The 14,759-nt window shown below is 37.5% G+C and overlaps 1 protein-coding gene across 1 annotated transcript in view; it reads left to right on the forward strand.

Annotated features, from left to right (window-relative positions):
• Window positions 1-381: 381 nt before the first annotated feature.
• Window positions 382-14,759, forward strand: part of LOC134650188 (mucin-5AC-like) — a 40,567-nt gene continuing 26,189 nt past the window's right edge. Inside the window, exon 1 of the mRNA XM_063505104.1 lies at window positions 382-507. The gene's annotated coding sequence lies outside the window, so the exon portion shown is untranslated. The remainder of the gene's footprint in view (window positions 508-14,759) is intronic.

Genomic DNA, 14,759 nt, shown 5'->3' on the forward strand with positions numbered 1-14,759 from the left:
ATCCGCAACCAATCGTTTATATAAGTACGAAATCGAACTTTTCTACGCTTATTTTATGCGTGATCTTGGGTTAAGAGTCATCGATGTCATTATTAGCACAATTATGTCACTACGTCAATAAAATTCACGAATGTTAACAGCTTATATAGTTAAATGTTATCGCTGTGACACGAAAACAGAAAAGGTCCTGCCGAACTAGCCAAGGTGACATTCGCTATCGCTACGACAACGAAACGTTTTGTGTCTCTCTATCACTCTTCCATATTAGTGCAACAATGACAGTTGCGTTTCGATCGTTACGGAGCGTAAGCGATTGGCATGTTGGCTACAGTACGCTTTATATAGTATTAATTTACTGATAAAGATATGTCTCTATTTCAGGACATGGGCGGATAAGTTCTACGGGAGTCGCGCTCGGTGCTATGAGGTAGCGCCCGGCAACCATGCGGGCGGTCTTATGTGCGCTCTAGCCACGCAGCCTCACCAGCGCATACTAGAGAGATTGAGGTCAGTTCTACAAAGAGTCTATAGTATTTTATACAATCGTGATATAATGGAGAGCTTTTCAGCAGCCGCGATACCTTCATACTCGTACGCGACCCGGCCCCGCGACCCGGCCCCCCTGCCGGTTGGTCAACGACACCTTCTCGTAACTCATGAGGCCCTGGTACTGCTCCGCGCTAAATTCAATTTTTAGACAGGTTTTTTTCTCGATTTTGGCCGCCGTAGCCTATGGAGACTAACAAGCAACGCTAAGCGGTTTTCGTAGTCTATGAATGTTGCTATATGAAGGGTGTCACATGCGCGTTTCTGACTTATGAAGCAATTGTTTCTACTATACAATCTAAAATAATTAATTTGAGCTATCGTTTTGTTTCGTCCTCTTGACCGAGGCGAGCTGTGATTGGTCAATTTCATTATAGTTGACTAAACTGTATCGAAGTGAATATTATAGTTGAGTTGGGGTCCCATAGTGAAAAAAGTATGCGATTTCACTTTGGTATACAAAGTATTACAAAGTCTTCATTCAAGCATTGCAGTCGACGAGTAGAAAAAAATGTATTAGTTTCAATAAACCGTTACCGTTTGAGTACTTACCCACAACACAAGCTTTCTTGAGCTTACCGTGAGACTTAGTCAATTTGTGTTAGAATGTCCTATAATATTTATTTGTTTTTATTTATTAAACCACTTGACAATCTGCAGCGAGAGGCTTTGCTCTTGTGCTGTTGACATGAGTTAGATCACGGTGATAATGCCGACAGTTTTATGCGCGACCTTGATCAAGTTCAGTTGTATGCAGAGTCTAAGCTCTGCATCGGTCGGTCAATCCATGGAGTAGGTATTTCCTTTTCCAACCACTACTAGCGGTTAATCAAACAGTGCTTAAGAATTAAACGATATTCCAATGTATATATACAATTGTAAATAAGCAAACATATTTAAGTACTACTTATGTCTAATAACGCCAAACGAAATTAAAAACATATTGCCAATAATTATTAAGGAATGCGTTCGTAAAGCCTGGTAATTACATAGAAAATGCCGTGTTTGCCTTTACTATTGACAAACCAGTGCGAGTTGCGAGGCTACATTGTAAACAAAATCGCAATTCTTTTTCGCCTAAACAAACGTTGCGAAAATCTTGCCACAGGCGGTTTAATGAGCCTCACGACATGTTACATCGGGTATGTCGACTCGGTTTTCCCGCTAACAAATTAACAAAACTATACTTGTACAAAGATTTGTAGGTTTTATTGTATTAGTTAATTAAGAACATGTTTAGCTAGTTGCCTGATTCTGTCCACATTTTTTATTTTCCGAATATTTGAATACCTATTTTAATTGAACTGATTCTTTGTCCGAATTCCTCTAATATTTCATGTCAGTCCGAAAGTGTAAAGACACCAAAAATAAAATACCTAATAAAAAATACAACGAACAAACAAATATAAAGAACTAATAATATAGGTTGGATCACACCAAAAAAACATCTCCTCGCCTGCTTACAAGCTAAGCTTGTAAGCTAAGCGATGCATTGACAACTCGCAGTAACGTCCAACTGTTTGTCACCAAGTTTACGTCTTGCCGTCGGCGTGGCGACGGCACACTTACCGCCCGTGGTTTCCCCCTAGGCGCTTTAAGCTGTAAACGCGCTATCGGCCAACCATTGAGTCCGTTACGTGCTTACGAATGGTTGACGTCTAGTTGACGACGAGTGGATAAGTTGGGGCGATGCTGGTCTGGTGCCGAGCTTTTTGATGAGCTCCCACCTCAAACATTACGACACCTTGACGAATTAGATGACACATTGAAAATATTATTATCCTCTATCCGCCCATACGTCAAACCTTGCCACGCAAAATGAAATTTTATTTTATCAACACAAAGTTCAAATTAGAATGGAACAGGAGACCTTTTTATAGGTCTCTGGGCGGCTAGAGGTTATGTTTCCTCAATAAATACACGGTTTCCTGGAATAAATGGAGAATAAATAAATAGAGTTTTTTCTTTATATTAAGCTACACAAATATATCTCACTTTCGCCAGTAAATGTACGAACAAGAACGAGCAAAATGCATGCTCGCATCATTATATGTACGAGTATAAAGTTAAGTAGAACAGTTTACATTTTCCCAAGTAAGTAGGTACCTTATAATACATATTTCCAAGAGGTCCTCCAAAATACACGATTTCTCTATTAATGTCTTAAAACCGTACCAAATCCAATTAGCACCCAAACACAAGTTCCTGTTGTAGCTCTCTAGAATTTCCCAGTGACGGAACCTAGCCGTGCTCCCAATATCGAGAGAAACCCTACGCCAGTGTGCCAAGGCCACCGAGAAAAATGATATTACATCGAGCAAGAGCCCGTCCCGCAGTTCCAGTAGTCACCAATTATCGACTATTATAAAGACGGTCTCCTTGCACTTGCAATTTTATCTGATAAAGGTGTGACCTTTCAAACGTGTGACACAGGCTCAGTGGATTTTTTACAAATCAATGCCGTCTCGAATTGGCGAATTGTTATCGCGTTTCAATTTGATTTTAGCTGACACGATTTAGCTATTTGTAGAAATTACAATCATTCTCTTCAATATTGGCGTAGTCTCATTCGAAAAGGCCTATGAATAAAACCATTGCATAATTATCATGCATTTTTAGGGACCTGATAACAATTTAGTTCTGCCAACTGTGATAGCGTCTCATTAAGTACTAGCTACATACGAGGGGTGTTCAAAATATTCTCGGTATGAGAATGAAAACAAACAAGTACGAAAAGTTTGATATTTTTATTTTTCAATATACTCCCCCCCCTATGTTCATACACTTAAAAGATCGATCAATTATTTTTTTTAATCCCTCGTAAAAATATTTTTTATCTTTCGTGTAAAAATGCTCCTCCACTGCCGCCTTCAATGCTTCATCGTCAGAAAATTTATTTCCACGCAGATCCTTTTTAAGATTGGGGAGCAAAAAGAAGTCGCTGGGGGCTAAGTCCGGACTATACGGTGGGTGAGTAACAGTTTTAAACCCACATTCAACAATAGCTGCCTTGGCAATATGAGCAGTATGGACGGGGGCGTTGTCATGCAGAAGCAGAATACCTTTGGTTAACTTTCCTCGCCTCTTTTCTTTAATTACATCCTTTAATTGACGTAGAATGTTAGCGTAGTACTGTCCTGTGATATTTACACCTTTTTCTTTATAATCGATCAGTAATACTCCTTCACAATCCCAAAATATCGTGGCCATGACCTTGCCAGCTGAAGGGATGACCTTGAACTTCTTGGGATGAGCTGAACCCTTAATGTGCCACTGCATGGACTCTTGTTTACTCTCTGGGTCATAATGATGAACCCAGGTTTCATCTCCAGTAACTATTCTTTGCAGCACCTCATCAGGATTTTCACCGCACAGGTCAATAAAATCGGAACAACAAGCTACACGCATGTCTTTTTGAAGCCGAGTCAGCATTCGCGGAACCCATCTTGCACTTACTTTTTTCACGAATTTTATCACGCATCGATGTTCTAATTTAGTTAACATTGTCAATTCGCACATGATGTTCATGTTTGTTCAGCAATTGCAGAAAAACAAAAGACTATCTCGGTTCGAATTATACTTTTTTTTAATGTCAATGAATAAACCTTAGCGGCCAGTAACGAAAGAAATTTTAGAAGAGGTCGTAAGATATCAATACCGAGAATATTTTGAACGCCCCTCGTATATTACATCTCCACCCGGACTTGATAACCATATTGGATTTCCACATAACATAATGAAAGGCAAACGAGCAGACGAATCACCTGATGGTAAGTGATTGCCGTCGCCCATGGACACACGCGACACCAGAGGGTTTATTGTAAGTGCGTTGCCAGCCTTTAGATAGAAGGACGATTTTTTCTAGAAGGTCGCATCGGTCCGAAAATACCGTAGGCGACCGTTTAGCTGTGCGAGGCAGAAATTTGCCTTACGGCAACTGTTAAAGTACATAAAGCGAGTACAGACCATATACAAGTAATATGATTATTGCAATGATCATGTGTAATTATAATAGCAAACTAGGTAAATTGTATAAAACTGGTCAGACGTGAGTGTCAAGAAAAAAACAAATACACATTACTTACATGTTACGAAAAATGGTGCTATGGTATAATGGTACGCGGCGACTGCTCACGATGGTTATCTCAAGATATCTTATTGTGCGCATACCGAATAAATGGCTTGCAGTGTTTGTATTATACAAACACTAGCTGATTAGCAAGTTTGCAGTGGCAACACTGGCAACACCCACTTTGTTTTACCGTAAATCTTCCAATTATAGCACAAGTCTCACAAATAAGGTCCTAACTAACATCTATATTGGTCATCAAGGTGTGAAATATCTCTAACCGTAACTTCTTTGTAAAACAAAAATCAAGGCTATCCGTGGGTCAAAAAGGGAGCAAGGACATGGTATATATTTTTTGTAGTTCTTTGTAATATTAGGTAGTTTAACTATATTAATATTAACTATATGTATGGTATATTATGTACGTTGCCTCGCGAAAAAAGAAAATTATGTGACACTAAAACACGATAAAAAAACTTAACACGCACCGAAGTAATTTTATCACAACATTTTAATTTATTGCGCCAGATAATATTTAGATCGGGTTTTACCTGAATGAGTGTCTGTAAAGCGGTATCCAAAATGAAATAGAAAACTGTTAGAAGTTGGGAGCAATATTTGGATATGAACCAAAGATGATGATGTGAGTCATTTCAAGACAACAGTAATACAGACTCATAACATAACTCAACATAAGACTCATAACACACCAGTGACAAGAACAATGTACCTATGTTGGAATTTTTTTATACTTAACAGTTTATACTCGCTCCCTGTAGTCCCTTTCTAAGTAGGTGATCAGAGCCCTATAAAAGCTTCCAGCATATCCGTGCTAGTTGGCTGGTTTATCTACTATAACTATAATTATATTTGTAAAGCGCAACGGTCGTTGCAATTAATACTCGGATTTAGTTGTCAAATAATTGCATGTCGGTTTCCAATGACTCCGCCCACTTAGTTAGCTTGACCCAAAAACTTAGCACGAATGAACGCCTAAAGTAAACCTACTTAGTGTGCGGATTTCACACTTAAGGAGCACTAGCAGTAATTTTCGAAAGTTCATAAACTGTCAGTCATTATCGTATAGGATATTCAGCCAAGTATGTAGGCGGTAAAAAAAATAAAAAACAACGGATTGCACTCAGGGAGTGCCGGCAGACGTGAAAATTCAATCACTATTGCAAAATGTCTGCAGCACTATGTACAATTGAGGTTAACGCCATCTAGCGTTATTTCGTCGCATTACTTGAAACCCCTAAGCACTGTTAGTACTCGAGTTATATTAATACCAGTTAGAGCGAAACTCACTAGATGGCATTTAAATCAATAAAGAAAAACTCAATGACATTAAAGTAACAGTTTTTCGATCAGGTCACGTGTACGTCTTACGTCTTACGGTCACGTGACACCTGTTACGAGTTTAACATTTTTTTCCCCATCACAAAAAGTGCACAGCGCCGCTAAAGACGTTTTCACTTCAATAAACTTAAGCCAAACCATGACCTATGATGACAATGCTGTAACTGATACTGTACTCGTACACCTGATGTGCTAGTCCGTCGACGATACATTTCTCCTCTCAAAATTATCCAATTATAAAAACAGCGTTGATGAGTGTTGTTATTATTCAATGAAAATTATGTAAGTTGTAACTATGACAACATATATGGGTTATTAAATTGTACACCGGGACTTAATCGCGTATCTAAGTTTTAAGATTTACCTCCGACGTTTCGAGGACGGCGTTGTCCTCGTGGTCTCGGAGACTCCACCCGTGACTCGTGGTCTCTTCTCCAGGACCACGGGGACAACGCCGTCCTCGAAAGTCCCGGTGTACAATTTAATAATGTGTAAAAATCGTGAAAGTTTAAATCAACATTTATGGGGCTACATTCTACAATGTAACTTTATGTCGCCATTCAATTCTGGCTCCGGTTGTCACATTTCTAACGTCTGCATCTTATTTTGTAGCCTCAAAAAACACAGTTGGTTTTTATAGAGGTACGCCAGATTCTGAATAAAGAATATTAAATTGTATTCTACCTAATCATAATGTTCGGAATTTGACCGTACAATGGCGCCCATTAGTAGAGTCGCGAGTTGCACCGCACTAACCAGGCCAGTGACTGCGCGTGCAATGACTCGACTTGAATTAATTGCCAACATGACGGACGGCATTACACTCTATTACACTGGACTCTTATCGCGGTATTAGGCGCGGAATACACGGAACATAGCGGCGCCGCCATCGTCGGTCGAACGTTGTATGAATGTTCGAATTTAAACTGTCGTGAGTCATACTAACATTAAGGTAATTCTACGGTTGAACTAACCATAGATTTATAAGGCACAGATGGAGTGTTCGTACATACCATGTGAAGCCATTTCAAGTGCGACGTCACGTCGCACTCGTGTCACCGTATTCGAACCGCCCTGGCAGTTCTCAACGTCAAATTGGTTTGTGTACACCTCTCGTTTAAAAATCAAAAACACAGGAAAGATTGTTGTTTGAGCAGTGAATGGGTGTCACAACGCATCATATCATAAAAACAAACAGACTGACATTACATTTCACGCGTAAGTATCGAGTTTAATGTGATATTTTTACGTAATCGTAAATACAAAAATCCAAAGTTTCTTCAGCCGCCATTTCTTATAAATGTTGCCAGTGTAGTGATTTTTTTTCCTCAAAATTAGACATGACGTTTACATTCTAAAATAAATACGCTTAATTGAAGTTCCTTGTATAATTGCATAAAATTTATATATTTTTAGTATTTCATTATTTTATTTCAATTTATGTATTATTTTTATTATTTTATGCACATTTTAAATAAAAAACATAAAAAGCTTTTGCTACAAAATCAAATCTACACACATACAAATTATTAATAACCAAGTGTTAAGGATGTGGTTAAAATACCCCACTTTGAGAGAAATATCTATATACTGGCAACACGTTTTTGTATATATGTGTGTGTTGCTGAGCGTAAAAAACGAGCCTCGCACGCACACATCGATCGAGTTTCGGCTTCACTTTTGACAGGTCAGCCGTATGGGGACTATCTGTCTAAGATGCGTTATTCGTTTAACCCATTATAGACTAGCGGTACCATATGGTACCATTTATTTACGACTTTTATTTTCGCGTGATTAGCCAAATTGCGACGCGTAAGACGGGCTCTTGTTGGCGAAAGTTGATCTAGGAGACATAACGCTGCCGATTGTTAACCTAAAACAGTACTTATTTACATCAGTTGCGTGTGATTGAAGGTCAAAGTAGGTGAATCGCAAATTTCGCGGAAAAATGTTTACGCCGTTCAAGTAAGTTACAATATTTGGTTTACTAACAGATAAATAACGAATGTTATTGCAAAATCGTTTAATTTAGTAACATTGCTTTAGTTTAATTTATTTAACTAGTGCCGGTAGGTATAAATATTATAACTACCGCGTGTTAAAGTTACTGGTACCGTACGGGATCGCTAGGCGATTCCCGTGCGATATTTTCGTCAACCTTTCGTTTTTTATCTATTAAGTAGTTTTATTGTTTTTAGTAATACACGATAGTGATTTGACATTTTATCGAAAGATCAAGATGAAGTATTATTTAATAATCATATTTTATCGTTTTTTATAAAGTTTTGTCATATTTTAGATGCAGTGTACACGAGGCATTGGCAATTTTAGAGGATAATGAGGACATTGAGGCTGAATAATTTATATTGAACCTCCAGATCCCGCCATCGCTTCCGATGAAGATTCAGGCGAAGAAGATGCTGGTGCTTTAATAAATAATTTGAGCGGCAGACAACTCAACGCCCCATGTGAAGTTGTATTGCGTCAGTCCACACGACCGCGTCGGTCATGCCGCAATAAGAATACCGTATCTAGATACAAGAAGATGGAGAAGACAAGGGACTAAGAGGCCGCAGCAACAGCGTTTCTAGAGGTACAGTTAGATCACATAGTCGTGGACGGAGCCGAGGACGGGGGCGAGGCCAAGGATGAAATCGAAATGTGATGTAGGATTATGTGCTGCATGCAACTACCAATTTCATGTAAAGTAAAGTATTTTTTGTAACGTCTCGGAAGCTCATTTATTAAATAATTATAGTAAAACATACGTACTGTATGTTATTAAGTTGCAACCGAAGAGTCTGATTTATTAAATAAATAATATAAACATATTTGTACTCTTATTAATTTCATAGTATTTCCAAATTTTTACCTCAGTACGTGCCTAGCGGTCCCATATGGTACCAGCGTTTTTTTTTCAAAACGAAAGGTCTCAAAAAAATTTTATTACTAAAACTTCGTTACATATGCTCTAATAAAGAACATGTTAAAAAATCACAAAAATTGGACACCTCGAAAAAACTCAGTCTATAATGGGTTAAGGAACTAACGTATTTTTAGTCACTTACGCGAAATGTTTCGGAGAGCCCAGGTCTCCATTTTCAAGCACAAATCGTGACGCGTACGCGAGTGACAAAAAATTACGTATAGTTAAACCGCAAAATTAGTTTAATGCTTATATGAATGTGTAAGTAAATCAAGCAACTTTGTCATAGCATATTTACATAGCATGCAGCGTGACGATTCGCAAGCCATGCCGTCTTTAAATATCTTTCTCAACTTAGCACTTTTCGCATCCTTAAAAGAGCTCACGGAGCTCTCACTCATTGCAATCTTATATTATAACTACAAAAGCGAAAAGTACTAATTTCAAGAAAAGCTACTTCTGCCGTGGAATTGTTGACGTCAGTCTAGTTTTCTCACAAGATGATCCTTTACTAAGACCACATATAATGGTAAACCAAATGGCATTCAAATTCGTTCTTGTAAGCTAAAGTTCTTTCTTGAAACCAAGACCCATAGTTTCAAAATTTCATGACCGTTTGACCACTGGCACTCTCTCGCAGCAGGGTTTTTGGTGCTCACACATTTTTTTAATGTCATACGCTAAAATAAGAAACAATTGATCACGCAACGTCGCGGGGAGCAGAGGGCCTACCGCGAACCACGTTCGACGTGTTGTCTCTCTGTCGCACTTGTAAATTTGTACGTAAGTGTGACGGGGAGGCAACACGTCGAACGTGGTTCGCGGTAGGCCCTCAGCGCTGTAGCGCTTCGTGTGTTCTCCGCCTAAGTAACGCACTAATAATACATGTGACGTTATCTATGAAAAGGGACCTTATTGTCGATGACGGTTACGCCATTATTAACGATGCTCCAGTATAAATACGAGGCCACGAGACGCCGTGCGGCGTAAGCGCCATCGACAATAGGGTCCCTTTTCATAGATAATGCCCCATATTAGAACACACGGCTCGTTGGCTTGCGAATTAGTGGTGGGAAAAAAAGTGCGAGTGAAAACTTCATTGACTGATCAGCGAGAGTATTATAATAATTTAGATTTTGCGTGTTTTTGTTTGATAATTTACATGTATTTAAAACATCGTGATCAAAAATAATAGTTAATTGAAATTTTGTATACAACATTGACATAGCACTGCAGCATTTGTTTTGTAGACTGTATCTGTAATTTTCACCTCGACGAAGAAATTTTTAAAATATTGACATAATAATAAAGGATAACGTCTCCTAAAAAGAATGTAGGCAGCAAAGCTAACTTATTAATTAACCTATATTTAAATCTGCAATATCTTACTGCCTCCACAGTTTCTGTTAGGCAATTTAATAACCACCTCCTTGTAAAACGAACCTTAATATGTGCAAATGCAAAATAAAGCTTAAAAAGCAAACACCTAAAAATGTTGACAAAACAATAAATGAACGGAGAATCAACGAATTAAATAAAAATGACTACTAATCTGCATACAAAGTCGTCAACCCTATTGATTGTACCTATACCCGTTGTAACCGTCGCAACATCCCATATAAGTATAGAGGTTTGTATATAAATCAATAGTTGATCATTGCTTCGTTTTAATTAGGTTGGAAAGTTTTCAAGATATAAAACACAATGTTGTTTAATGCTGGAAATGTCAACCTACGACCTACGTGCTCTAAACATTTAAGCCCTTCCTATAACAAGAAGGTAGGATATAGATTTACCGAACATCTAATTTATGACAACAAAACTTACTGATATTAGAAAAAAAAATTCTCCTTACTCCCAATGCTATTCAAAGGCATAAACACCTTTAAAAAGTTGACTAGACACAAAACACACTGATTAATATATTAGCATTATGGTAACCTCGCGCCCGCCGTAACGCTTAGTATACTAACTAGTCAAGATTTTTATGTGTTTTCAATTTCATCTTGTAAGAAGTTTGATTATCTTTTTTTTTACTCGTCTGTGTCATCAGTGACCCGTGACATGCTGACATGTCCCGCACTTTGTTGCGTGGACGAACACCCACAACGAATAATCGATTATAAAACTTTTTGAATAGCAACTCGTTATATTTAATTGGATAGAGTTAACTGATAGGTTTATGTAACAAGATGAATATATAAAACGGTTTTTAAAGTTCTGATCGGTAATACCGGTAACGGAAGTTAGAAAGTCCGGAACAGTTTACTCAAAAAATCACAAAAAATTGCAAAAAGTTTAGTACTTAAACGCTTATATTGAATAAAAACATACGGTGTAGTATTGTTTTGTATACTTTTTAATCATTGCAAAGAAAACGTGCACTTATTGCATTTATATACCTAGTGAAAGTCGTGAAAAATTATTAGATTTATAAGGTACGTTGTAGATAAAATAATTTTGTAATCTAGTAAATTTAGTAAATAAAGTACCTACTTATGAAAACTCGTAAACTCACTTTATTATGGAAATATTGTATTATAATTTACATAGTCAGTTCATATAATTTAAATAAAATGTCATACCACTCAATTGGCACTCATGTTTTGAAAGAACAACTTCATAAGGTGCCTAATGATAACACCGCACCATGGCATCGGCATTAATTGCTCATAGTGATACTCATTAATCAATGTTGCGCACGAGTTAACTTAGCAAATTCGTGGTCACATTAAGATAAGTATTGCAATGGGTCACGGAGTTGGCCTCTTAAAATGATGTCGTTCCGAATGTTATTTGGAAGCGAAGATTCATTGATTTTACCTATAGGTAAGTTAATATTATAATTATTGATTCATATTGAACCAAGTTGTTCATTATGAACCAAGGTCTATTGCGTGGTAAAATTTTAGAATTTTTCGCTTGCTCGGGTAATTTTTTGCACGAAGGGTTAAACAACCACTGCCCACTTGTAAAACAAATAATTACAGAATTATTGGGCACTTCGTAAATAGTTATATTTTAATAACAAAACGTCCGAGAGACACATACATATGTATGCATGTTTTACTCCGTATCGAGTGGTTTCATCGGGAGCTCGCGTTGGCAGACCGGCACAGTCGAGCGATTTTCGACTTAAAATACGTGAGTGACCCGTTTAAGTATTATTTAATAAATAGTTATAGTCCCTAAACCCCGTTCCCCGAATAATTCTTCAACGATACAGTTCTTAATAATTATTGAGAGGTGTTTTACTAGGACAAATGAATAACAAAAATCAGGTTTAGTCACATTACCTATAAGTAATTAATACTACACATTAATTACACTGAGAGATATTTATTACACTGAGTATGTATATGTAGTGAAGCCATTTTTTTACCAACAGACATTCACTTCGTACGTGTACTTAAAATGTTTTTGTACGATGTGAACCAGTACTGAATCTAGTAAAGTATGTTAGTGGCATTTATGTTTTTTTCTCCACTTTGATTTGACCTTCAAATATTTGAAATGTTTTATATACCTACCAACTACTAGTACCTGCCAACTCTAGTTACCTAATGTTTTAAATTGCTACTTACTGGAAATACCAAATTTTGTGTAATGGTCACCAGATAGTATAGTGTTCTGGTTTTAAATAGCAGCAGAAAACTTCCAAGGATGTACTGATTTGTTGACAAAGACTGGCATCGTGCATCGTTCTATTAAACTGTCAGCCCAGTAAATGATGACCTGCCCAAGGCTGCCTTTCCACTAAGGCGGAAATGACGGTTGATGAGAGTAGACGTGCGGTTCGTGTAATCTACATCTCTTCTCCGCTCCGCTGGATTACAACCAATGCTATTGGTTAATTCCCGCACATCTGCTCTCCTCACCGCTCCTCGTCTCCACCTAAGTGGAAAGGCAGCCTAAATATCACCCTCCTAACCTAATATCGATAACTTTTATTTTATACGCATACTCATAGAAAAACAATGGCAGTTGTTAGAGCAGGTACCATACTTTTAAAAGTTGACAAACGCATGTGACACCTTCGGATTTAAAATCCTTAAGGGCCACTTGCACAATTCACTAACCCGGGGTTAACCGGTTAAACCTGGAGTTAACCGTTAACCCTGTGTAAAATTGTAGGGTAACCAGGGGGTTACCCTACAATTTTACACAGGGTTAACGGTTTAACCGGTTAACTCCGGGTTAGTGGGATAGTGCAAGTTGCGCAATCAGGTGTTCCTGTCATCAGATGGGCGTTCCTTGCGAATCATGTAGGTATAATCAGTCAATCATCATCAAAAAACTTACAGTAGTCATCAAATAATTCGTGCTTTCCGCATCCTTTTCGCTCAAGACAATATTAGTACACAGACTAGTCAATATGTAACGTTACACTTGAAACGAAATATAAGTAAAGAAAGAGTGGTATTACCAGTGTGGTAACTCCTTACATCAGTTTTAATACCAAAACGCGAGTTATTTCTTAGTCGACATCTAACGTCAAGGTAGTGGAACTATCAGTACCGCTACTTGACACCAGATGGCATTAGTTTCGCTACTAACGAAAAATGTACTACTAAAACAATTTACAACTAATATAATAAGCAGAAGGAGTTGAAAATATAGTTCCGGTTAATCCGGTTATAATATTAGCTAAAAATTGTCGAGCATTAGAGTTTTTGTTTGCTGCTACATCTATTGTCAACTAGCAGAACTTATAATGTCCGCTACTTGACGTTAGATGTCGACTACGAAATAACTCGGGTTTTGGTAAGACAACTGATGTATGGAGTTACCACTCTTTCTTTACTTATAGCTGGTCAAGCAAATCTTGTCAGTAAAAAAAGGCGCGATACATTTTTCAAATTTGCCGCCTTTTTCTACTGACAAGATCTGCTTGACCAGCTATATATTTCTCTATGCTTGAAACAAAAGCATTACCCGGACTTCACGCACACATGGTTACGCGCAAGGTGTGAAGCCAATGATTGACAGCTGGCAAGTGGGCGCCGCGCGCAGCGGCCTTGGGTGCGCGATTGTACTGCTACCGGAACCTGAGCTACCGGCCTTACGAACTTTTGTACTTATATGTACCTACACGTGGCTTAGTTTTTATGCTAGTGTAAATGAGATTAAATATTTAAAGGCAGTCTATTTTAAGCTGGTTTCAAAAGAGCTATTTTTTTTCATCTTGAATGCTATTATTATCAATGTTTTCAATATTTATATTATTTGTTCTTGTAGAAAGACACAAACAACAAAATTACATAATTGAAAATAATGGTGTAGGTACAGCGAGCTGCAAAAGTGCCTAACCACTTTTGCAGTTAAGTGTAAATATTATTATGCTACCTATGATTATGGTAAGTATGACAATTTGTTTTTTTTTGTCCTTTCTGTAGTCAGAACTCATTATATTTGCAATTAAACTAACCATTGGTCAATTACAATCGGGTTAACCTTTTTACTGGGTTCATTACTCCCAGTAACGTGTACACTGCCTACTAAGTATGTATCGCGTGTTACACTTAATGCGTTAATGCACGTTAGTTGTAAGGTATGTCATTACAACTTTATTTACATCAAAGTGAATTTACGAATATATACGAGCAAGTAAAACGGATTGCAAGAATGAGGATGCAAATTGACACTTGATTGTTGTATTAATTTAAACATTATTGAAATTTAAATTGAGTTTGTTGAACTCATTTTTTTTTAAATGGAGCACTGCGTGCAGCTACCTAATCCCATGTTGCTGCTTACGCCAAAATTGTCGTATAAGACCATTCCTAATTTTTTAATTAACACTTATTGACATTTACAGATCTTCGAATAAATGTACAGTCAATGACAAAATCGTAATTT

Source organism: Cydia amplana, chromosome 8 (genome assembly GCF_948474715.1).
Source record: "Cydia amplana chromosome 8, ilCydAmpl1.1, whole genome shotgun sequence".
NCBI lineage: Eukaryota > Metazoa > Arthropoda > Insecta > Lepidoptera > Tortricidae > Cydia > Cydia amplana.